The sequence below is a fragment of the Pleurodeles waltl genome, chromosome 11 (genome assembly GCF_031143425.1).
Source record: "Pleurodeles waltl isolate 20211129_DDA chromosome 11, aPleWal1.hap1.20221129, whole genome shotgun sequence".
Classification (NCBI taxonomy): Eukaryota; Metazoa; Chordata; class Amphibia; order Caudata; family Salamandridae; genus Pleurodeles; species Pleurodeles waltl.
In genome coordinates, this window is record NC_090450.1 from 999,520,901 (window position 1) to 999,546,730 (window position 25,830).

Consider the following 25,830-nt stretch of genomic DNA (forward strand, 5'->3'; position numbering starts at 1 on the left):
CTTCCTCGTCCCAAGACACGCATGGGGGAGTTTACAAACCGAAAATCACATCTAGATGCTGCCTGCCTTGCTGCTGATGCACAACCAGATCCCAGCCCATTCCTCTGATATGAGGGATGATGTCTCCCCTGTGATTCAGACAGACAAGCTCCAAACTTAACATGCAGTGCTATATATAGAACAAGCAGAGGGAGAGTAGAAACTGTTAGGCACCATGATAGCTGTGTACCAATGTATTACTTTCCTGCGGACTATTTCAGTTCTAACTGTGTGTATTGTTTTGGTTATTGGGGCTCACACCGAAATTCCTACAAGTCAGTTGTACACTGAAACTTCATATCCAACAAATACTGTCTGTGTCATTTGTGTATGGGAACATACCGGAAAAGATAGAAATGTGTAGGACCTGAGTGACCACCACTTCCCTGAGAAGTCCCAAAGATGTCATAGGCTTGGACTTCTAAACATTCCTCTGTTGTGGGAGACCAGAGGCACTGCTAGTCTGCCTGAGCTAAATACAATATCTGGGTGACAGAGTTATTTACAAGTGGGTCAAACTTAGTCCCCCACACCATTAGCTATCCTGCTGCCTAGAAAGCCAAGAATCACATGTAGGATAATGAGAGCCCACCCAAACAAATGTCCCTCCATAACAATAGTGAAACACAGAGAGAGGAGTAGGACAAAAAAATGCATATTCCAAAATAATTACAAATCAACACCTAGAGATGTCCTGGCAGGCATGTCTGATAGCTCCATATCATATATGTGACACACAGGTGGGCCATAGGCCTACAACAATGCCCTATGACAGACAGCAGATACCAAGACAAAATCAGAGTACAAAGTAAAGGCATCCAAAGGCTTGTATCTTAGTGCTAAATGATCTCAACACAGACACACTAATTGTACCCTGTTTCTTTGCAGAGGAACACGGATCTCCTGCCGATATGCCTGTCCATGAGTTCCCTGATGACATGGATGACGAGAACATCAACCTCACACAAGAGACCATTGACATGGTCCTCGAAAGCCTCCAAACCCCCCCTTCAGTAACAAGGAGGAGTCAAGATGAAGCAGCCACCACAGTAGAACCACCCGCCACCCCAATTGTAAGACCTGCCAGCTCCAACACAGCTGAGGACTCTGACGACACTGGCACCAGCTTCGAAAGAACAGTCGTTGGGGTCCAGCGGGAGCTGGCCAAGGAGGTGCGGGTGGGGATGCAAACTATGGCAGCCAGCCTTGAGGGGGTGCGTTCGTGCATGCTGTCAACTGCTGATCAGGCAGCTGCAATGCAAGCCAGAACATCGCTGTTGGAGGAACTTTTAGTAACACAGAAGGCAATCTGCACAGCTGTCATCCAGTTGACCAAACAACTCCAACAGCAAGCCAGTCAGCGTGTGCACGAATGCAACATCGAACCCCTCAGGGCAGACCTGGCTGCCTACCATCGGGATGTGGCTGCCATTCTGAAAAACCAGCACGCTCTCCTTGCTGCAGTACTGCCCTTCATAACTGGACAGGGATCAGCCCCCGGGATGTCTGCCTCCATGTCTTCTGACACTGAGGTGTGTGTTGCCCCTTCAAAACCAACAACAACAAGGACACACCAGGCAACACACACATCAGAAGAAGAAGACATGGAACAGATAACATTCACACGCAAGAGTACCCGGAAGCCCTAGTCCCTGCACCATGCCCCACTCTGACCAAGGTCCTACGTTTTGACACATGCCAGCCTCACTCCAACTACCCTCAATGACTGTTCGGCAATCTACTGTTTAACTTGTCCACATTGGCTGTAAATGTTTCTCTCCTACCATTTGGCAATTCCTGTTCCTCTGCACCGTCTGTGACATCACCCCAGCATGTCAGGAGCATCATCCACACCCTGTAAATAGGATCACCATTTAAGAATGCACCAGAACGGACTCACCTAACATTGTTAATGGACTTTTTGCACTACTCCACCTAAAAATAAATATCACTTGCACACCAATTGTGTCTCTGTGTCATTTCACACTTCAACTGTGCAGTACATAACTCCAAAGTGGCTGTGTGGCAACCATGTTGATTCTCTAGACTACTGTCCTGATTTCATGTCTACTGAAACATCTGTGCAGTGGCCAGGATTGCATCATAGCTTTACTAGACTGAGGAAAATAACTGATGTAGGGACTAAGCACACACAATCATGCTGTGTTGGACAGAATGAGGCCCCATCCATAGCTATTCTAGACAACTAATGGTGGATGAGAAATGTAGGCACCTTGCGATACTAACACAATACATTATGCTGTAAAATGAAAGGAATGTTAACCAAATTACACTGCATCAATCACCCTTACAGCGTATACTACCATGAAGGAAAGTCATGCTCAAGCAGTACACACATGATGTAGGTCAGCAATGACAGCAACAAGACAAGAGTGTGAACAAATACTCATCTACAAAGCTCTCCCTGAACTTCACAATGCTGTCCGACCTATCTATTTACCTACAAAATCAACTCTGGAAGCACTCTTTGTGAAGTAGGATACATACCAACCCCAAATCTTGATGATCTATGCAGACTACCAATGGTGGCTCTCCCACACGGTGGATACTTACCAAGTTAGCACACGGGTAGCTGGCATGTTAAACCTCAATAGCCTGGGGATAGCGAGCATAGGACACAAATGTCATACTAAAACTTTCTGCTACACTGATGTCAAGGCCATGAAAAGGTAGCACCTAACGCATCTGGTAAAGGGTTAACAAATTTTTTATTTCCAATAAGTAAGAAAAGAGGCAACTAAGGGAAAGATAAACCTACACTAATCTAACCTGACTACTACTAACCCACAACTGTCCCTAACTAACCTAAGCTAAACTTACTCTACACATGTAACGAAACGATCTAAACATCAACCCCCCACCCACCATTATGAGACAAGACACATGCAGGACAACACTTACTAACCTACACACATACTATACTATCCTAAACAAACATATATTTTTTTTTCTTTTTTTTTTTTTTTATCAAACAGGAATCCCAACATTGCCCCCCACCCACCCACCCACATAAAAATATTAGATAGAAAGTATAAGGACCCCCACCCTCTTACCTAACACTAACTAAGCTAATTACCTATACTTATCCTACAACTAACCCCCCAAACCCAACTAACAGTATGAAAAGAGGAAAGAGGGGAGAGGGGAGGGGTAAAAGTTCAGGAGGGCAAAATAACTAAGGATTTGCCCTCTGAAGTGTGCGCCGGATGGAGCGCACCTTCTTTTTTACCTCCGCCATGTCCTCCGTCAGGTTGTCAACCTTTTGAATTAACCTGTCCAGTTTCCTAGACAATGCGTTGAAGGCTGCAGGGTCAATTGGAGGGTCACTGCTGGTCTGCGTGCCGGTGGAGGTGGAGATTGTTGCTGGAGTGGAGTGGCCACGGGACAGCCCTGCTCCCAACACACGGCTGGGTCCAGGTCTGGAGGAAGATGGCTGGTCCGTCGCTGGGTCCCCTTGGGCAGACCTGGTGGTTGTAGGTGGCACCGTTGGTGGAGCCTGTGGTGTGGCATACCACGCCCCGGAGGCCCGTTCCGAATTGTATCTGCGGGCCATCCTCCGATACCCACCCTGCACCTGCAGGATGTGCCTGTACCTCATTGCACGGCGCTCAAACTGGTTTCGAGCTGCGGCACTCAGGTTTGCAGCTGTGAAGGGAAAAGGCAAATATTGAGCATAGAATTTACAGTGGGTTGAATACCACAATGGGTAATTTGACCATTACTAGCAATGTATTGGTTGCAGCAATTGTTACAACATATGTCACGGGAAGGCTCAGAGGAAGTACATGTGAATCATGCATACTGAAGGGCATATCACATATAGCAGATCCATGTCTCTACATGATGGATGACATCACCCTAAACTACTCCTACAATTCATACCTAAACCATTATACATTATGGCACCAGCTCGTCCGCATACTGACTTCACTACATATGTCATTCTATGTGATAAGAATCACACTCCTCACTCAATGGCATTTCGAAATAGTTGTGTGCTAAGATTGAACCCCTGGCCATGAATCATATGTCGACACTATGGGCCAGATGTAGGAATTGATGGGAAATCAACTAGCAAATTGCAAAGCTGAACGGTGTCTCTGACACCGTCTGCGAGTCACTATGGGGTCCCTAAATCCCACCTCATGAACATCAATGATGTGGGTTCCAACTTGCACCACCTTAGCAACTATGGGCACTCACGGGGATGGAGGCCTGCTGGGAACAGCAGAACTCCATAGACGTGACTGCTTTTAAATGAAGCAAGTTAGTTTTCACCAAGTGTAGGCCCTTTATCTGAAAGGAAAATGAGCTGCCATTTGTTTAAATTCACAACAATTGATTGTTCGTAATTTACACAATAATTATTGCTCCCCTAGACCACTGGCTGTTTTGTGCAGGAGTATTTTGGTCCACTCACAAAGGTGAAGGTTCACAATGAGGACCCCTTCCAGTCAGCAAGTTGGTTAGCAGCCACTTCAAGTGGATGATAACAGCTACTCACTTTGCAACCACGTACTCGTTAGCAAATGGGATTGCCTAACACTGTGATTTGCAAGTAGGGCTGGTAAACTCCTTTATTTTTTTACTTTAGAAAACCATTTTGCGAATATGTACATGACCACCAATAACATTTCGGATTAGGAAACAGACGTTTGCAACTCACTAACATCAAATTATGCTATTTGCAATGTGGAGACATTTTGCTACATCTGGACCTAGGTACAAACTCAAGTCACAAAAGGTGTTAAGTACGTGTAACATACTGGTTGCTACAGTCCTAGGTACCCTGTTTCACAGTAACATCCCAGTCTTTGTGGGTGGTGTGGGAAGAACAAACAACAATCCCATGATCAATGCACAACCAGGAGTGTACAGAAAGTGCAACAAGCATGTGCCTTCACACACAACACCTATGAAGGGCTAGCAACACGTTGGAGTCAGCCCAACCTTGTCACATCCCAGGTCCACAAATGTCAAAATGATATGACTTAGCCAAACATAACATACTATTAGTGAGGCATGTTTTACAACACACACAGAGGAGGTAGAACACCCATTTACATGATTCAACAGAACACCTAGGCCATTGCACTCAAGTCACACACACTTCGAGGTCACCTTGTAGAAGTACATGCCCCCGGAAGATCCGACCTACAGTGTACACAGTCCATCCTCAACTAGGAAGAAGCACTTGTCATCGAAGCCATGTGCCTAAGCTATCTGGGAGACTGTCAGTCTGATATGCTGACTCAGTTAATGGCAAGTTCCTGACCAAGTCTAACATTGACCAGTGTGTTCAAAATGAGTCATGCTATTCCCAATAGTCGCACTAATTGAATGACCTACTGCCCCTCAATCTGAGAGATGACTAGGGATTGCTTTACCGAAACATTATTCCAATTTGATATCACACCAAAACAACAAAGCCAATGAACGGCCAGCACATCATATCATGAATTGTCCTGAACACACAGTAATCCATCATGCTTCATTTCCAAACAATGTAAATAGCACTTAGGCAACACTCACTGTAGGTATCGGGGTCGTCAAAATGGGCTACCTCACCAACGGTGTACGGGGCTGGTCCACCTGTAAAGCATGAAAGGAAGATTATACTCAGACTGGGTGAACAGACAAATAATTTCTGTTACAATGACAGTGTGTGAATATTACATGGTAATGATACACTTTCACACATGCTCATCCTGCCTGGCTGACTTTGTATTCTAGATTATCATTGGATAAGTCTCCTGCTCCAGTGACACACCCTACTACACTCATGCAGTGGCCAGGACAGTCATGTGTCGTCCAAGTTACTCCTCCATTAGTAGGCCCGAACAATCATGTGATCCATACATCTCAGCATGTGCATCCCAGAGAGAAACATTTCACAACTGGTTCCATGAGGACTGCATGACCACTCACCATCAAACAGGCTATGGGGACAGGTTCAACACACAGCAACCAGACACACATGTGACATATGTGTGGACAACATGACTAACTTCATGTGACGTGAAGGCAACACACAGGTGTTGCATCATCATGTGTTTGCAATTTTCGGTCTAGCTATGGCGTCTACATATGTAGGTATGTTGTTTCTACATGACGTACTCACTGGCCATTATGACCAGTAGAGTACAAATTGAGCAGTTCACGTGTTGCTTTTCAGACACAAATGCAACACTACATTCCATGCAGCTACAGCCATCTGGTATGTGTTGCAAAGATAAGGCATCGGCCTGGTAGCATAGGTCTTCATACACACCCGGCAACAAATACACATTTGGACACATATGTATACCTTTGTAGCGCAGCATTTGCATCATTTTGTGACGCAGAGAGGGGGCTACTTAGCAAAATACTAATAGATGTTGCATTTTACTGCTGTTATTGGGTGTACATGTGTAGGAAAAATGGGGATTTATGTGTATGCCCATGGGCCTAGGTTTCCCTAGTATAACACGCAGTCAGCTACTTATTTTGCAGATTGGCTACCAATCATCACATGTTCACGCACACATTCCTATTATTCCCATGTAATTGATTATTACTCACCAACATAGCCACCAATCCGGAGTCCCAGGTGGTCCAGCAGGTCCTGTTCCCTGGTGATCAGATCTGCCCAGCGGTGCTTGAGTTGATGGACATTCCTCATACTCCCGTAGACCCGGACCAGGTGATGGCGCACCTTCTCCCAACGTATTTTCCTCGCCTCCGTATGATACCCCTGTATCACACGGCCCCCAGCCTCCAGCATCAGTGGGAGGAAATGGCTTACGAGCCATATGAAGCCCCCCAATTCGTCCTCACCCATCCTGGACAGGCGAGGCCTACCTGACATGATGCGAGGTTGAAAAAAGTAACAAAGAAAAATGAAAGAAAAAGTGGGAAATGGGGAAAGGTAGAGGTGTGAAAGAAAAAGAAGAAGGAGAAAAATAGCCCAACTAACACCCCAAACTATGCTAACCACAACAGACTCCCACAGACAATACAAACTATCACAGGTATAGACCAAACAACACTAAACAGACTGAGACAATGTTTGACAACAATAAAAGATTGACACAAAGACAAAATACAAGGCACACAGGACACTGAAGCAGTAAAACACAGGACAACACCTTTCACACAACCACACAGTCTAGATAACTCTGAGACTGCAAAGTGAAAGTGAAAGTCAACTCCCAGTACAGATTTGGTAAACAGGATATCCTATTACATCACTTCCTGCATAAAATGGCCGCCGTTTTTATTTTCGCGTAATGCGTCATATTTTCACGCATACACAGATGTGCGTCATATTTTTTGACGCATTACAGTGTACATGATGCGGAGTGTAAAAATATGCTATGAATATTAATATTTCCAATTGTACATGAGATGACCAACATATTGTGCATGTAGCGTCAATTACACCACGCATACATCATGGGCGTCGTTTTTTTGTCACGTACAGTGGTGCACATGATGCGGAGTCAAAAAATATGATATGAATATTAATAATTGATAATGTACATGAGATGACCAACATATTGACCATATAGCGTCATTTTGACCACGCATACATCATGTGCGTGGTTTTTATTACACGTACAGTGGTGCACATGATGCGGAGTCAAAAAATATGATATGAATATTAATATTGATAATGTACATGAGATGACCAACATATTGTGCATATAGCGTCATTTTGACCACGCATACATCATGTGCGTGGTTTTTATTACACGTACAGTGGTGCACATGATGCGGAGTCAAAAAATATGATATGAATATTAATATTGATAATGTACATGAGATGACCAACATATTGTGCATATAGCGTCATTTTGACCACGCATACATCATGTGCGTGTTTTTTTTCCACGTACAGTGGTGCACATGATGCGGAGTCAAAAAATATGATATGAATATTAATAATTGATAATGTACATGAGATGACCAACATATTGACCATATAGCGTCATTTTGACCACGCATACATCATGTGCGTGGTTTTTATTACACGTACAGTGGTGCACATGATGCGGAGTCAAAAAATATGATATGAATATTAATATTGATAATGTACATGAGATGACCAACATATTGTGCATATAGCGTCATTTTGACCACGCATACATCATGTGCGTGGTTTTTATTACACGTACAGTGGTGCACATGATGCGGAGTCAAAAAATATGATATGAATATTAATATTGATAATGTACATGAGATGACCAACATATTGTGCATATAGTGTCATTTTGACCACGCATACATCATGTGCGTGGTTTTTATTACACGTACAGTGGTGCACATGATGCGGAGTCAAAAAATATGATATGAATATTAATATTGATAATGTACATGAGATGACCAACATATTGTGCATATAGCGTCATTTTGACCACGCATACATCATGTGCGTGGTTTTTATTACACGTACAGTAGTGCACATGATGCAGAGTCAAAAATATTGTGGATGTAAATCATAATTTGAAGGTGAAATATCAAGACACTTTTGGATACATTTGTATCTGACTCTGCATTGTGTGCACTCATGTACATGAACAAATTATGACGGCCATGCTGTATGCGTAGAATATGGAGCAAATTGATCCAAATGTCTTCATGTGTTTAGCTTTGGAAAGGTGATTTGTCATGGTAAAACGGTGCGATGTGAGACACATTTGTGTTTGTATCTGACAAATGTCCGTACTTTTATGTATAGACGGCCTTCACACTGTGATGTTTGGGATACGTTAACTAATGTATTGACCATAATTGACAACATATTTGGTGTAATTGCTGATGGCTATTTTGAAATGAGATTTTTGATACCATTATGTATTCCGTCTCCAAAATGTCCCCACCTTTATGATGGGGATGCTTTTATCTGTAGTCCTAACAGGGAGTGGGAGAGTCACTTTCAGTTTTTAGGGGGCTGACCATGTCCCATTATGATTTTGTGTTTCATATTTGTGTAGGACTTGTGACATTGAGGCCACATATGTGCCTTATGCATGTGTTTAGTTCACAAGTACATGATTCCTGTATGTTTTGGGGGTGGTAGAGGTGGAGTTAGTCCCCCAGCACCCTAGGATTTGACCATCCAGAATAGCTACTGTATCCATGGAGTATTTTTATCATATCCTGGCAAACCTGCAGCAGCGGGCGAATGTAAGGCCATATGGTATGAATGACTGTTGACCATTCATTCATCTCATTAGCCCATTTGACGTTTGCAGTATTGATGATTTGGAGCTAAGTTGCATACCATTTTCATATGACTAAGGGGGTCATTCTGACCGCGGCGGGCGGCGGCCGCCGCCCGCCAAGCGGTTCCCGCCGAAAGACCGCGGCGGTCATTCTGGCTTTCCCACTGGGCTGGCAGGCAACCGCCAAAAGTCCGCCCGCCAGCCCAGCGGGAAACACCCTTCCCACGAGGACGCCGGCTCAGAATGGAGCCAGCCGAGTGGGAAGGTGCGACGGGTGCAGTTGCACCCGTGGCGAATTTCTGTGTCTGCAAAGCAGACACTGAAATTCTTTGTGGGTCCCTCTTACGGGGGCCCCTGCAGTGCCCATGCCATTGGCACTGCAGGGGCCCCCAGGGGCCCTGCGGCACCCCCTACCGCCATCCTGTTCCTGGCGGAAGACCCGCCAGGAACAGGATGGCGGTAGGGGTTGTCAGAATCCCCATGGCGGCGGAGCGCGCTCCGCCGCCATGGTGGATTCTCAAGGGCAGCGGGAAGTCCGTTTCTGGCCGCGGCTGAACCGCCGCGGTCAGAATGCCCATCGGTGCACCGCCAGCCTGTTGGCGGTGCTACCGCCGACCTCCGCCAGGGCGGTAATTACCACCAGGGTCCGAATGACCCCCTTAGTTTGCAAGACTCTCAGCGTTCACGATGTGATAATGCGAAGATTGTTTTGCTTGTCTGTGTCCCTTTCTGCATAAACTGGTTTAGTGTCATGTTACAATCTTCCTGCTAGGTTCAAACTGGGACACAACTGTGATGGTCTACTTTCAAATATTAGGTTGGTTGTATGACATATGTGTACATGTGTGTGGGAATGTGGATCCAGTATGACCTGTCTGTGTGTATGTTGTCACTGTAACTTCAAGGTCTCCTCCTGAGTTAGTGGCAGCTGATGTTGTTGCAATTGTGTATTGCTCACATCATACACTTGAGAGAAGCCATTGATGACATGTTCACGTACACATGGATGGTCCCACCCTGTCTCTGAACCCGTGTGATGTGACTTTCAAATGATCTCCAATTTTGGGCTGGATGAGAGACTGTTTCAGTTGTTTGGATCCGGCATGTCTAATTGTCACATTTGTACTCTTGTTGGGCTCTGTGTATGGTAATGTAACATGTCACATCCTACCCTCTGTGCATACAGTTGTGATGTTTATTTTTGGTGTGATGATTTTTAATGGCATTCTTGATCAATGAGACGACATTCATCTTCAGCTATTTCAAACTAAAGGTGGTCAGAAATGAATAGGCCAAAGCATAATGTGGTGTTTGTGATCTGTGTTTATTTACAAGTGTGGAATACAAGTGATGATAATGACTTAAGTAAAAAAATTGTTCACAAGCTGTTGGCGCCTACGCACTCCTGCTGCGGTGTTAGGTTGTTCCCCCTCCTGTTGCAGGCCAGCATCCTCCTCATCATCATCCTCAGGCATGTCTGGGTCCGGTTCAAGGAGGGGAATATTCCTTTGTACACAAATATTGTGTAATATGGCACAAGTGAGTATAATTTTGCATACCATCTCTGGGGAGTATAGTAGGCTTCCGCCAGTGATGTCAAGGCAGCGGAACCTTGACTTTAGGATCCCAAAGGTCCTCTCCACAATGCTGCGTGTCCTCTTGTGGGCGTCATTGTATGCCCGCTCAGCCGCAGTATTTGGGTTCCCGTATGGTGTCATTATCCAAGGCTGGATGCCATACCCCTGATCAGCTGAAAGAGAAACACAGAATGGTATCAATTAGATGTAGGAGGCACTGTTGTACGTATCTTTGATGGCAGTAGTTGTGTTGTGTTGTCTGTGACTATTTTGTGTACTAATGTGACAACCTATGGTTGTTGGTGGAAACTTTGGCATTGTTTATTTTCCTTGGCTGAGCAAGTGTTTGTTGTCTAACTGTTTGTCAGCAGGATGTATTGGTTTCTCAAGTACAGTGTGCCCTCCCTTGCATTGTGACTTGTGACACAGGTGTCCGTGTGTCCTCACTGGGGGTGTGATGATAGTTCCATGCAGAGTTGAAACATGAAAGGGTATTAGAAACGTCCATATGAACATAGCCAGGCCATCCCATCCCTTAAAAGTTATGCATTGTATTAGTGTACAGGTTATTGTGAGACTTCCAATTTGCAAGGTGACATTTAGGCAACCACAGTCATGAATGTCTTCACACTAAGCTGTGGAGTAAATTCAAATGTGTGAGAGGTTCAATGGTGACTTGTGACACATGGCTAGTGATGTGAGTACCTCAGTGTGTTCCTGTCTAGGTGTTGCTATTGTGGTGTATGTGTTGTTTATCCTAGAGGGTTTCTGTGCAGTGAGTATATAAGTAGATTTTTGTCCTTACCAACAAGTAGTCCATTGCCATACCGTCCATCCTGGAAGTGTTGGTTGATGGTGCAGTGACGGAAGATGAATGCATCATGTACACTCCCAGGATATTTAGCCACGATGTTGCTGATCAGTCCTTGGTGATCGACTATGGCCTGCACGTTGATGGAATGTGTGTGCTTCCTGTTGCGGTAGAGGTGTTCACTCGCAGCAGGTGGCACAAGGCGTACGTGTGTGCAGTCGATTGCACCAAGGACGTGCGGAAAGCCACTGATGGCGTAGAACCCCTGTTTTGTTTCCTGCTGCTTCTGCAGTGTGTTAGGGAAGCAGATGTGGCGGGGTGTCAGTCCAATGATGGCATCCAGTACTTTAGGCAGGAATGCGGAGAAAGATGGTTGTGAGATTCCACCAACCAGGGCACCAGTTGTCTGAAAGGAGCCACTTGCCAGCATGTGAAGTACGGCAAGCAGCTTTGTTTCTGTTGGGATAGTGCGTGGAGTCACTAAAGTGGGGGCCAATTGCTGTTCAATATTTGTCAGCAGCTGCTGAATGGCCTGCCAGTTCAACTGGTACCTCTGGATGATGTCTCGTTCCCTGAGGCCATGCAGGGTTGTTCTTGGGCGGAATATCCTCTCCTGCCTTCTGCGCTGTCTTTGGGGTCCCTGCTGTTGTTGTTGTGGCTGCTGTTGTTGCTGCAGGGCTCTGCGTCTACGTGCACGTTGAAGAAAAAGCACCTCCATGTCTCCCTGTTGCTGCTCTGCTGCTCTGTTGTTTGTTCTGTGTGTTCTGATTAAGTACAGGTGTGTTTGCCCCATTTTAACGCCTGCCCTGACCCAGGCGTTAAAATGTCACGCTATTCATGCTTTGCGCCATTTTTTTGCGCCGCCTGCCGCGCGGGAGTGATTTTTGCCCTGGAGCATAAATACCACGCACCGCTATGTGCGTCTGTTTTTAGACGGGAACGCCTTCCTTGCATCTCATTAACGCAAGGAAGGCGTTCACGCAAAAAAATGACGCTATTTGCCAGTACTTTGGCGCTAGACGCGTCTAACGCCAAAGTATAAATATGGCGTTAGTTTTGCGCCGAATTTGCGTCGAAAAAAACAACGCAAATTCGGCGCAAACGGAGTATAAATACGGGCCCAGGTTTGTTCATTTCCGAAACTTGTCTATCAAAAGTTACAGTAGCAACAGTTAAGGCTTAACAGCAGAATGTGGTAAAGGAACTAGAACTCAAATACTGTGTGGATAGAAGCGACACTCGATACGTTCACTCATTGGCTGACTCGCATCTTTCAAAATGGCTTGATATAGAGGAAGGAATTCAAATGAAACCCCAAAAATGTGCTACATGACTCAAAGAGCCCAACAAATGTCTTCTGATCTCTCCGTGCATGCAAAGTGTCTCCACACATGCAAAGTGCACTTCAAAGTGACAATGGAAGGTTGACCACCCTGTGAACAACAGTCCTTCTTTCATTTACATTGTGGTTCGAAAATAGAAGAAGGGCTACCAGTACACTAAATGGTTTAGGATTGGTGTATTAGTGGTCATTCTTTTGTTTGATACCCTTCGTATACATGAAAGAGGCAGCTGTAGACAGGGTGCACAGACAAACAGAGGCATGGCAAAGAGTCCTAGAACTCTGAAATAAGGGCCGGTGCCATAATTGCAAACCCAGCACAAATTACAGAGGGGCTGTTGAAATCATTTAGACTTTTGTGCTTGGAAATCCTACAAATTCTGGTGTGTTCTATCAGGGGGTGGGTTTGATTTACAACATGAATGTGTCAAATGTGAGACTGCAATCTGATTCATGAGAATGGTGGTCAGTTTGAGAACCTGTTGACATACGACTGCTTCCATACATCTGTAATTAGTATTCTGAAATGTGATATGTATTCTCTGAATTTTGTTTTAAGTAGTGCAGGAGGACAGGCATTACTTCTTTTTCTGTAAATTTGAAAACACATGAATTTTACATATGATGATTCTTTGGCAATAGGTTGAAGCCTAAAATTAGCACAACTTTTTTGGCCCAGTTCTTATACTAGTCCCCTGACTATTGACACAATTCAAACCCTTACTAATCGATGAAAATGGCTTAGCCGTACTAACATTAACTTTAAACTACAAGTATTTTAATTACAAGTTTGATAGATCGACCATCAACCCGCCAGACCTGTGGGGAGTAGACCGCTGGGAAGATGGAGTTCCCCCGTGGTCCTATTACATTGTTTTTACTGGCGCTGACCAGCAGAAACCTCCACCTGTAAGCCTGGTGGAAACAGAGCAGCGGCATTGGCCTCTGCTCGTCACGGACCGTAGCAGACAGCGCGCATTCCGAGCCTGCTGGTCGTGGGCAGTGCAGGGGTCCCCAGCACTACCTTTCCATCAACTGTTTCATGGCGGGGATCCCTCCATGAAAAGGCTGGCAGAAAGAGAAGTTGTGATCAGCATGGCAGTGCTGAACCCGGCACCGCCGTGGCTGACCACGACTTTGACCACTGCCACCCTGTCAGGATCCGCAATCCTGGTGGTGGTAGTGGTTCCCTGGTAGTCCAACCACCAGGGTTTTAATCTAGTGGTTGGACCACCAGGAGTAACGCAGTCCGGCCGCCACCATGAGTTTGGCTGACACAAGACTTCCAAACTCGTAATTAGGCCTTATACCTTTAAACGTAACAGGAGAAATGTTCTTAGTCCATTTAGACTCGTTCTTTGATGTCCCTGGCCACTTGTGCAAATTGGCTGCCTTTTCTGTATGCATCAATATGTTGTCTGCATATCTGAACTCAACTCACATGCAAACTAGTTGAGCCTGGTTTAGTGAGGCATGTTCTCACAAAGATGTTTGAGTAGTAACACATATTTTATTAGTACAGTGCAAAGTTCAAATGACATGCTATTCAATGGTAGACGTGAAATAGATCCTCACCAGTCATATCCTTTACCTTCACTGCTGACACTGAGGGACAATGCAAAGAGACAGGGCCCTGGTTCTGCCAAAATACCTGTGTTTTATTTTAAATACTGCACAAGAAAGAACATCTTGGCATCAGCTATATATGCAGAAGTGCAGAGAGTAATACACTGTATAATCCTTTGTTGAGGGAGGGGAGGGCAGAATAACGCACCCAGGGCTTCATCTCTAGTGAGCCATGGCCGCTCCCTGCACTCACCAATGGTATTAAATAGCTTATTACACTCAGCACACCTGCATGTCGTTGCCCTCCTTGTTCTCACTAGGGACACATTTTTCAGAATCCCGATTTTGTGCTCCACTGGTGTGATTTACAGAAGGGTGCTAAAGCAGAATCATCTAAAAGGAGAGATATCAAAGGGCCATATGTAAAAATATTTTTGAGTTTGCCAATGACCCAGTTCAAAGAATCTGGCAATTTGCGACCTCAAAAAAACATTTTGTAATGTACAAATGCCAAATTGTGAATCGGTACCTTGCTACCAAATTGCAATTTGATTTATCGATTCTGTAGTTGGAATCAAAATGGAGTGGTATGTATCAATGTTTCGCCACCAAATTCCAGCCGCAAAACATTATTGCCCTCACGTGTGAAGCTATTTTACAGCCAGTAAGGCTCAGATTCATAAAATCAGAGCTTTTGCGACCGCAAAATTGAATTTTTTGATTAATCAAACCCCATTTTTGAATCAGTAAGATGATGCAGAATCGTACCTAATAACTAAGGTGGTCATTCTGACCTCGGCGGTAAAAGGCGCCTACCGCCGGTCAGAAATCCTCCATAATCCCGCTGCGGTCGCGGTAACCCGCCACGGTCATTCTGACCTGCAGCAGCCAAACCTCCGAAAATCCGACAGCCACAACCGACCGCCAGACCAGCGGGCGGCGGAACGGTGGAGGTGACCAAACCTCCACCGCCACGCCAACAGAAATACGCCCATGCCATTACGACCCACGAATCCACGCGGCGGTCATTCAAACGCGGTATTCCATTGGCGGGACACACCGCCGCGGTCAGAATACACACAAACGAACAAAACTCAGCCACATTGGACGATTTGAATCCCACACACCTGATACACACACACCACTCCCACACACACAATACAATATAAAACACCCACCCACATCACCCACAAACCCCTACGCAAAAAAATTCTGAAAGAAGGCCAGAGCGAGACACCAGCATCCACAAACTAACAGCCACAGCCACTCAACACCATCACCCACACACTATCCACACACAAAACAACACACACCACCACACTCAACACACTTAACTACACATACTCCACCCCACACATCATACACACCACCCCATGGCACCCCAAAGACAACCCCGCTTCACAGACGAAGAACTCAGGGTCATGGTGGAGGAAATCGTTCGGGTAGAGCCCCAGCTGTTCGGCACACAGATACAATACACCAGCATTGCCCGGAGGACGGAGCTATGGCAGTGGATTGTCGACAGGGTCAACGCAGTGGGACAGCACCCCAGAAATCGGGAAGACATCAGGAAGCGATGGAACGACCTACGGGGGAAGGTGCGTTCCATGGTATCCAGGCACAACATCGCCGTGCAGAAGACTGGCGGAGGACCCCCACCTCAACCCCCACAATTCACATCATGGGAGGAGGAAGTCTTGAACATCCTGCATCCTGACGGCCTCGCAGGAGTCGGCGGAGGAATGGATACTGGTAAGTTGAAGCTTCACCACTGCTTCCCCCCCACCTGCATGCCAAATCATACCCCAACCCTCACCCCCATCCTCGAACCCCACCCTCACCCCCACCCCCATCCTCACCCCCACCCTCACCCCCAACACCATCCTCACCCCCACCACCATCCTCACCCCCACCCCCAGCACACCTATTCCCCGCCAATGTCTCACCATCACAACCCACACATTCCAAAACCTAGGCCTGCATGCGTCCACTAAGCATGGACACCCATCACCAAAGCATGCCCAATGCATATACACATCCCCCCCACAAGCCACCCTCACCAAAGCCCCCACACACGAATGCCAGCACTTGGGGACACGAGAACCCATAGATACACCCATATGCCACACATTGAAACTATAACCATACCTCTATACCCCTGCAGGACCCGACCGTCAACACACCGCGGCGGAGGGGCCAGAATTCTCCACACCCCCCACCCAAGAGGCCGTCAGCGATGACAGCAGCTCTGTCGACCTGGACACCGATGACCAGCCCGGACCATCGGGGACCTCTGGACAGTCGGTTCCCCTCACACAGGCCCAGGCCACTACAGCCCCAAACCCCTCTGGGAACACCAGCACAGCTCCCACCCAGCGGGCCCATGCCTCTGTCTCCAGGGCGCGTCAATCTGCGGTGTGTCTACCACTACAGGGCACCCAGGATAACCCACCACCCCAACAACAACAGGGACCTGGGGGCAGTGGTAGTGGGCACACCGGCCAGGGGGCAGAGGCCCAGGGAAACAGGGCAACTCGGAGGGCAGCTGTGCGACAGGGGGGGGACGGGCCCAGGGAACCCACTCTCCACGAGGTCCTCACCACCATCATGGGAGCATACAACCGCTCCCAGGAGACGATGGCGACGGTACTGGCCCGGTTCCAGGAGATCCAGGTACTGCAGGAGGAACACTATCGGGGGTACAGGGAGGACATCAGAGCCATCAACACCACCCTGGTTACCATGGTAGGGCTGCTGCAGGACCTCGTCAACACCAGGGCGGACACTCAACAACACCCAAGGGCCCCTGCCACTAGCCTGGACCAAGAACAGCCAACCACCTCCGCCGGCGCTAGTGGACAGGAGGCCCCCGCACAGCAGCAGCCCACCAGACCCCCACCTCCTGCAGGAGAAGAACCACCCCGCAAGAGGGCCCTGAGATCTCGCAAGACAGAGTAGGATGTCAAGACCCCCGCCAGCAATGGATACCACCTGATGTCATCCCACTGTCCCACATTGTCACCCTGTCCATCCTTGAACTGCCCATGCTCCATCTCTCCACAGGCCTCTGGACAATGCACCTGTGTGACTGTTACTCTGGACTCTGCCATGGACATTCCTTCACCATAGCCCCCACCCACTTGAAACCACCCATCCCATTTTGAGCACTTAAATAAACACCAATTTTGCACAAAACTATCTGGAGTCTGGCTGTGATTTCAATATATTGTAATTGACATGACAGTGCAAATATGTCCTTGTACATGGTGAAGTCAACAAACAGCTGCCACAAAGCTGTAGTCCATGGGGAAACGAAGCACAGGACTCGTAGTGGGGACCCCAGATCTGAAATAGGGAGGGAAAAGCCAAAACTCAGTCATCATACACTGGGGCAAATAGACAGGCAGCAGAGATGCAGGAGAGTAGTTAACAGTTACTAAATTATCTTTGAAATGTTACCTGTGTCCTATTGGAAGTACTGTTCAATGATTCTGTCCCTGTTGTCTGTTTCAGCCCCGTCGTCTTCCTCCTCGTCACTCTCCTCAGGTTCCACCGCTGCCACAACACCACCGTCTCGACCATCCTCCTGCAGGAAAGGCACCTGGCGGCGCAAAGCCAGGTTGTGAAGCATGCAGCAGGCCACGATGATGTGACACACCTTCTTAGGTGAGTACATTAGGGATCCACCTGTCATATGCAGGCACCTAAACCTGGCCTTTAGGAGGCCAAAGGTGCGTTCGATCACCCTCCTAGTACGCCCATGGGCCTCATTGTACCGTTCCTCTGCCCTGGTCCGGGGATTCCTTACTGGGGTCAGTAGCCACGACAGGTTGGGGTACCCAGAGTCCCCCACTAGCCATACACGGTGTCTCTGTAGCTGTTCCATCACGTAAGGGATGCTGCTATTCCTGAGGATGTAGGCGTCATGCACTGACCCTGGGAATTTGGCATTGACATGCGAGATGTACTGGTCAGCCAAACACACCACCTGGATGTTCATTGAATGGTAATTTTTTCTGTTCCTGTACACCTGCTCCCTGTCTCTTGGGGGAACCAAAGCCACATGGGTCCCATCAATGGCACCAATTACGTTGGGAATATGTCCAAGGGCGTAGAAATCACCCTTCACTGTAGCCAATTCGCCCACCTCAGGGAAAATGATGTAGATCCTCACGGATTTCATCAGGGCAGACAACACTCTGGATAACACCTTCGAAAACATGGGCTGAGACATCCCAGAAGCAATTCCCACTGTTGTCTGAAATGACCCACTTGCCAAGAAATGGAGTACTGACATGACCTGCACCAGAGGGGGAATCCCTGTGGGTTGGCGGATGGGGGACATCAGGTCGGGCTCCAGCTGGGCACACAGTTCATGTATAGTGGCACGGTTAAGACGGTAGGTCAGGATAATGTGGCGTTCTTCCATTGTCGACAGGTCCACCAGCGGTCGGTACACGGGAGGATTCATCCGTCTCCTCGCCCAACCCAGCGGACGATGCCTAGGAAGGACAACATGGAGCACACAGTCAAGCAACCCACAGGTACGTACTCACAGCTAGCACAGTAAACGATTCTCTATGCAGTGAATGGCGTGTCTGAGTGGCTATGCAAGGCCTAGGCCTGTGTGACGCAGTTGAAATTGAGCCATGTGGGCCCTGGAAATGGCGGCTGCCTGACCTGTGAAGTGTGACAATGGGATGTGAGGTCAATGCGCTGGCGTGGCACACCGCGGCGGGCAGCGGGCGAAGACCGCGGCGCGAAGCTGCATTGGTTAACATTGAAGCCTATGGGTTTCAGGAGCCAATGGCGAAGGGCGCCGGCGGTGGCGGGACGCACCGCCGCGGTACGCACCGCCGCGGACGTGACCGCCATTTTCTATCTACTTATCCACTTGCGACTTGAACTTTCACAGGAGAGGACCTATACTGCAAGTGTTGCTGTGACCTCGGTCTGGAAGGGACAATGGCTGCTGCGCCTGGGGAAAGGGCCCCTGCCTTCACTGGAGAGGAGTTGGAGAAACTTGTGGATGGGGTCCTCCCCCAGTATGCGCTACTCTACGGTCCTCCAGACCAACAAGTGAGTTTAATTCAATCTGGATTTGGGGCCACTGGCTGGCTTGGGGGCCTGGCGGGGGGCCTGGCGGGGATGGGGGGCATGTTGGGCCTGGCGGGGGGCATGGCGGGGGGCCTGGCGGGGATGGGGGGCATGTTGGGCATGGCGGGGGGCCTGGCGGGGATGGGGGGCATGTTGGGCATGGCGGGGGGCCTGGCGGGGATGGGGGGCATGTTGGGCCTGGCGGGGGGCCTGGCGGGGATGGGGGGCATGTTGGGCCTGGCGGGGGGCCTGGCGGGGATGGGGGGCATGTTGGGCATGGCGGGGGGCCTGGCGGGGATGGGGGGCATGTTGGGCATGGCGGGGGGCCTGGCGGGGATGGGGGGCATGTTGGGCATGGCGGGGGGCCTGGCGGGGATGGGGGGCATGTTGGGCATGGCGGGGGGCCTGGCGGGGGGCCTGGCGGAGATGGGGGGCATGTTGGGCCTGGCGGGGGGCCTGGCGGGGATGGGGGGCATGTTGGGCCTGGCGGGGGCCTGGCGGGGATGGGGGGCATGTTGGGCATGGCGGGGGGCCTGGCGGGGATGGGGGGCATGTTGGGCCTGGCGGGGGGCCTGGCGGGGATGGGGGGCATGTTGGGCATGGCGGGGGGCCTGGCGGGGATGGGGGGCATGTTGGGCATGGCGGGGGGCCTGGCGGGGATGGGGGGCATGTTGGGCATGGCGGGGGGCATGGCGGGGGGCCTGGCGGGGATGGGGGGCATGTTGGGCATGGCGGGGGCCTGGCGGGGATGGGGGGCATGTTGGGCATGGCGGGGGGCCTGGCGGGGATGGGGGGCATGTTGGGCATGGCGGGGGGCCTGGCGGGGATGGGGGGCATGTTGGGCCACTGGCAAGGAAAATGCTGACAAACTTGAACGTGGTATTTCTCCCTCCCTGTACGTGTCACATAGGTCCGCGCCCATGAGAAGATCGGGATTTGGCGTGCCATCGCCAAGGAAGTCCGGACCCTGGGGGTCCACCATCGACGGGGCACCCACTGCCGCAAGAGGTGGGAGGACATCCGCCGCGGGACCAAGAAGACCGCCGAGTCTCTGCTGGGGAGGGCCTCCCAACGTAGGCGGGGTGCCTGCCGTCAACTGAGCCCCCTGATGTTCCGGATCCTGACGGTGGCCTACCCTGATTTGGATGGGCGCGTGAGGGCAGCACAGCAGACACAAGGGGGTGAGTACAAGCATTATCTACTCTGTTGTCGCGCAGTGGAGGTGTCTGGGTGGGGGAGGAGGGCTGGGGGTCCCCCTAGGCCAGGGCGATATCTGTAGGCTGGGCACCCCCGTAAGCCTCTGTGTCCCCAGCCACCACCCTCAGTAGTTTGTCAGTACAGCCATCCCTGGGCCGTGTCATCCATGGGTGCAGTTGTCAACTCTAGGCGTGTAGGGCATGTTCCACGGAATGCGTAGCGGACCCCAAGTGCGCAACTTAGTGCAGGGGGCATCTGTGTCTGTCATGTCCGCTAACTGTACCGGAGATCCATGTACTCAATATCTCTTTATTTCTCTCTCCCCCCCCCTTTTTGTTTGTCTTTCTGTGCTTGTGTGCATCAGCATCATCAGGCGGAGGAGAAGTGGCATCGGGGCAGGAGGGAGCTGCATCTCACATGGCCCAGGAGGGCCATGCCACAGAGTCAGACTGGACCAGTGAGACGGAGGGCGAGGGGAGCTCCACGACGGGGACGACTGGACCCTGCAGCGACACGGACACGTCCTCGGAAGGGGGCTCCCTTGCGGGGGTGGCACCATCCGTGCCCCCCGCCATTACAGGTACAGCCGCCACCCAGCGCACCATCTCCGCCCTCCCAGCAGCCCCTCAGCGTTCGCCCCGTGCCCGCTCTGCCAGGAAGCCGGGCATCTCCTTCGCCCCAGGCACCTCAGGCCCTGCCCCTGTTACCCCCGCTGCCCTCAGTGAGGAGGTCATTGACCTCCTCCGAACGCTCATTGTTGGGCAGACTACCCTTTTGAATGCCATCCAGGGGGTGGAGAGGGAGGTTCATCGCAGCAATGCGTACCTGGAGGGCATTCATTCGGGTCAGGCTGCCCATCAGCGATCGTTCCAGGCCCTGGCCTCAGCACTGACGGCAGCCATTGTCCCTGTCTCCTGCCTCCCTCTACTAACTCCCTCCTCCCAGTCTCCTGTTCCTCTGCCTGTCCCACCCACACCATCAGACCAGCCTGCACACACCTCAACACCCAAGAGAAGCTCATCCAAACATAAGCACCACAGATCACGCAGACATTCACACACGCAACATTCCGATGCAGACATGCCAACAGTCACTACCACCTTTGTGACCCCCACCTCCTCGTCTCCCTCCTCCCTCCCTGTGACGTCTACACTCACACCTCCATTCACCTCACCATCAGCCAGTGTTTCCATCACCAGCACACCCTCCACTCCAGTCCGCACACGTGCAGTCACCACCCCCACTGCCATTTACACGTCCCCTGTGTCCTCTCCCACTGTGTCTGTCACCCCCTCTTCCACACCACACAAACGCAGCCACCCACCCACCCAACAGCCATCCACCTCACGACAGACTATCCCTCCTGCACCTGCACCCAAAGACAGCAAACGTGACTCACCTACAACCACATCCTCTCCCTCCACTCCCATTCCCATTGTACCTCCCACTCTCCATTGTCCCAAGAAACTCTTCCTCGCCACTACTAACTTCTTTCCTGACCCTGAGCCCCCCCTCCTTCTCGTCGGGGTAAGAAGAGCACCTCAGCCACCACCAGCCCTGCAGCCCCCTTGACAAGGGTGCAGGGGTATTGGAGCCCGCCAGCCCGCATGTCTGGATCTTCGCCCAGCAGCAAGGGGACAGCCAGCCCACCCCCTGGGAAGAGGAGCAGAAGGCGGAAGGGGCGCCGCAGGAGCCCGCCTTCTACATCCCCCCCGGACACCACCCAGAGACAGTCACCAGCCACAGCTCCAAAGGGAGGAAAGGGCCACAGGCCCACGACTAAGGAGGGCAAGGGCAGCAAGTCGGAGAGGTCAGGCAGAAGGCCTGCTGCCCAGGAGGAGCCCACAACTCCCATAGCCGCTGCCCCAGGAGGAACCGGCACAGCTGCCCCGGGAGAGCCCACCACCCCCATAGCCGCTGCCCAGGGAGGACCCAGCCCAGCTGGCCAGGAGGGCCCCACCACCCACAGCCCAGGTGGGCATTGAAGGAGCACCATCCCCGCTGCCCAGGAGGGCACCACCAGGCAATGAGCAGTTGGCCATAGACCGGCCGCCGTCTCCAGAACCGCTGAACTGGGCCCCGCCGTCTCCAGAACCGCTGAACTGGGCCCCGCCGTCTCAAGAACCACTGAACTGGGCCCTTCAAGGCAAGGAGCGCTGAACTGGGCCCCGCCGTCTCCAGAACCGCTGAACTGGGCCCCGCCGTCTCACGCACCGCTCCGCTGGGCCCCGCCGTCTCAAGAACCGCTGAACTGGGCCCTTCAAGGCAAGGAGCGCTGAACTGGGCCCCGCCGTCTCAAGAACCGCTGAACTGGGCCCTTCAAGGCAAGGAGCGCTGAACTGGGCCCCGCCGTCTCCAGAACCGCTGAACTGTGCCCCGCCGTCTCACGCACCGCTCCGCTGGGCCCCGCCGTCTCAAGAACCGCTGAACTGGGCCCTTCAAGGCAAGGAGCGCTGAACTGGGCCCCGCCGTCTCCAGAACCGCTGAACTGGGCTCCGCCATCTCACGCACCGCTCCGCTGGGCCCCGCCGTCTCAAGAACCGCTGAACTGGGCCCTTCAAGGCAAGGAGCGCTGAACTGGGCCCTGCCGTCTCCAGAACCGCTGAACTGGGCCCCGCCGTCTCAAGCACCGCTCCGCTGGGCCCCGCCGTCTCAAGAACCGCTGAACTGGGCCCTTCAAGGCAAGGAGCGCTTAACTGGGCCCCGCCGTCTCAAGAACCGCTGAACTGGGCCCTTCAAGGCAAGAACCGCTGGCCCTTTGGCAGACGTGGCAGGGCAGGATCTATCTCGGGCAGGGCTGCAGGATGTCCTCTGGCCAACTTGCCTCCTCCAGTGGCAGTGGGGTCTGTTATGGACTGTATGGACCGTGGCTTTGCACTCCCCAGGATGGCCCATTGGGCAGGCCACCCACTGTATGGACTGTTTGGACTGTGGCTTTGCTCTCCCCAGGATGGCCCAGTGGGCAGGCCACCCACTGTATGGACTGTTTGGACAGTGGCTTTGCACTCCCCAGGATGGCCCAGTGGGCAGGCCACCCACTGTATGGACTGTATGGACTGTGGCTTTGCACTCCCCAGGATGGCCCAGTGGGCAGGCCACCCACTGTATGGACTGTTTGGACTGTGGCTTTGCTCTCCCCAGGATGGCCCAGTGGGCAGGCCACCCACTGTATGGACTGTATGGACTGTGGCTTTGCTCTCCCCAGGATGGCCCAGTGGGCAGGCCACCCACTGTATGGACTGTATGGACTGTGGCTTTGCTCTCCCCAGGATGGCCCAGTGGGCAGGCCACCCACTGTATGGACTGTATGGACTGTGGCTTTGCTCTCCCCAGGATGGCCCAGTGGGCAGGCCACCCACTGTATGGACTGTATGGACTGTGGCTTAGCACTCCCCAGGATGGCCCAGTGGTCATGGAGTCCCCTCGTGGATCTGGCGTCATGTACTCAAGTGGCTGAGGTGCCCCCCCTTCCCTTCCCCCTGAGGTGCCTGTCCTATTTTCTTTCTGATGCCCCTGCAGTGTTCTCTCCGTGGAGTTCTTGTCGTGGGACTGGGCCTTGCCCCTTTGCACAGGACCCCTGTGATCCACGGACAGTGGTTGGACTACATTTAGTAGCTGTGTATATTTTGTACATAGTTTATTTATTTATTGGGATTACTGGTGTACATATTTCAATATATCTGCCCGTTTATGATCTCTTCTTTTGGTCTTTGCATTATTTCGGAGGGGGGTGGTTTGTGGGTTGTGACAGTGATCTGTGGGAATGCATTGATGTGTGTGTTGTAGTGGGTGTGGGTGGGTGGGTGTGTGCCGGTAATCTTTTCCCTCCCCTGTGTCGTAGGTGTAGTACTCACCGATGTCTTCCGCGCCGCCGGGCGTGCTCCTGGTATATGAGCAGGTATAGGAGTGCGGGGATGACCTGCAACTCTGGTTCCATACTGCCGGAATCTCGCGTGGAGTGCGTAGAGGTGAGCGTTTTCCCGTTCGTAGTCTGTTTCCGCCGTGTTCTTATCGGCGGTGCTCCCGCCCCGGAAAAGGTGGCGGATTGGTGGGTCGTGATAGGGTGGGCGGTACTTTGTCTGCCGCCTGGCTGTTGGCGGGGACCGCCGCGCTGTTTGTTTGTACCGCCGTGGCGGGCGGAGTGTTAATACGGCGGGCTGTGTTGGCGGTTCCCGCCAGGGTCAGAATTGCATATTTTAGACCGCCGGCCTGTTGGCGGCTTGGCCGCCGCTTTATCACCGACCGCCAGGGTCAGAATGAGGGCCTAAGTGTTTTTTGGACTAAATACTGAGTTACTATTTGGAAAAGGTGTGTTAAGGGCTTCCTGTGGAGTTGATAGAATGCTAGCCGTACAATATGGAACTTGGAAAGAGGAGAACACATTTAATGTTATTAAATGTGTGGGTAACAGCAGAACAAGGGAAGAGTAGCTGAAGGTAACCTGTCGCAGAAGATTGGACTGAAACTGCGTCCAGATTAGGGCATCTTTATGCTTCCCTTCCATATACGGAATCTCTAAGTCATGTATTAATGTTTTGCGACCAAAATAAGGTTGCAAAGGATTAATATTTCACAACCTCCTCAAAGAAGGTGGTAAGCCATTGGTAAATGGGACAGAGTACACATGGTTACCCACCGCCTGCTTATGAAAAACGTTTTTGTGTAATTTTTTTTTTTTTTAAACACATACCGCATTTAAAAAGAAATGTTGCTTTATTTAAAAGCAATCCCAGACATGGCAGTCTGCTAAACCCAAAAGGCCACAATGCCAATCATTGTGGCCAGTCATAGTGGGTTTCAATTTACGACGCTCCCTCTGCATAATGATGAGGTACGTCAATATGCTATCCACTACAAATTGGTATTAGTAGAACTAACCTATCTCCAAGAATCCATTGGTCTCAAAATACCATTGGATTCATTAGAAGCTGGTGCACACATTGCAGTCACTTCTAACAAATCAATTTTTGTATT